The 1,537-nt window shown below is 39.5% G+C and overlaps 1 long non-coding RNA gene across 1 annotated transcript in view; it reads left to right on the forward strand.

Moving 5' to 3' along the window:
- Positions 1–1,062: 1,062 nt before the first annotated feature.
- Positions 1,063–1,537, forward strand: part of LOC109309002 — an 11,327-nt gene continuing 10,852 nt past the window's right edge. The window contains exon 1 of the long non-coding RNA XR_002100760.1: positions 1,063–1,153. This is a non-coding gene — a long non-coding RNA (uncharacterized LOC109309002). The remainder of the gene's footprint in view (positions 1,154–1,537) is intronic.

Here is a 1,537-nt window from a genome sequence, read left to right on the forward strand (position 1 = left end):
TGACCAGGAATAACAGTCACAAGCTGGCAGAGGGTAGGTTTAGGTTAGATATCAGGAGGCGCTACTTCACGGTCAGGGCAGCTAGGGTCTGGAACCAACTTCCAAGAGAAGTAGTGCAGGCTCCTACCCTGGGGGTTTTTAAGAGGAGGTTAGATGAACATCTTGTTGGGGTCGTTTGACCCCAGTATTCTTTCCTGCCATGGCAGGGGGTCGGACTAGATGATCTGCGCAGGTCCCTTCCGACCCTAGAAACTATGACATCTGTGCACAGGGTAATAAGACATGCAGGATTTCTTATCTCAAAACATGTAACTGAAATAAGCAGTATCAGCACTTTTGGTCTCTGTCTGTTTTTCTAGTCAAGTAGGCCAGAAGCCCGACTAAATTTAGTCCTACATTCTCTAATTTTTTTTTCCAACAAGTTAGATATTTATAGCTATTAGCCTTTCAACTTCTAGTTTTTCGTTCTCTTTACTTTCTGCTATTTCAACATGCAAATTATATACTTCGGTTCTGGCTGATGGGCTATTCCTCATTTGCTTGGCAGCACAGTTTAAGCAACATTGTATTATCATAAACACTAGGCATACTCCAATAAAAACAACAAGCAATATCAACAAACTATGAATGACGGAACTGAAAATAGAGCAAAACCAAGAATTCAAATTCCAACTATCTGACTCATGCAATTTAGCTGCTTCTTTTTGAATATGTTTACTTAAATCTTGGATTTCTTCTCAATTATTGAGAAAATAAGTACGGCATTCTTTACTTATTAAAGCACAGGCTCCTCTTTTGCTGGTTAGTATATAATCTAATGCAAGTCGGTTTTGCAATGTCATTTGCCTTATTTCCTTCATTTCTGTATTTATTTTATCAAAACTATCAGCAGTAGCATTAGCAATGTTTTCTAGAGATGCTGCAACTTTCTTTATCTCGGACATAGCTAAGCGTGCGCCATAGCTGGGGAACATTGTACTCTAAAACCTTTCATTTTCTGTAATTTCATGAACATTGCGAAATCTTCCTTTAGGTAAGTGAGATTTAATAGTAAAGGCAGGATATGCTGTGGAGACAGCACGTTCCTCTCCAACCAGAGGGAAGATTTTTATAGGCCTTATCTCCACACAGAAAATAGTGACCAGCTAGTGCAGTATATTTACCTGTATTACAGCGTGGGGATATCATCTATTGTGAATAATAGCCTGAAAATTGACCTGCAGGGGAGTAGTTAGATATCCAGGAACCATTAGAAAACCAAGCACCATTTATCTTAATTTCTACCTCGCACTTACTGACTCCTACTACAACACGAGATCCATTACAGGTCCAACAGAACTTTCCAGGGGTGGCATAAACTTAATCGTACATAGTCACACCGGTTGCAACTTACATTCTGCCAAGTTTTGTTTCCATGAAAATTTGAATAGTAAGGGGCTAACATCTGAGTTGCATTCAAGGGTACCGGTATCATGGGTATTCCTCCAGTAGAATAGATAGGGACATGACTACATATCCAACAATGAGAGACATTTAC

This window comes from Crocodylus porosus, unplaced genomic scaffold (assembly GCF_001723895.1).
Source record: "Crocodylus porosus isolate Cpor-Errol unplaced genomic scaffold, CroPor_comp1, whole genome shotgun sequence".
Classification (NCBI taxonomy): domain Eukaryota; kingdom Metazoa; phylum Chordata; order Crocodylia; family Crocodylidae; genus Crocodylus; species Crocodylus porosus.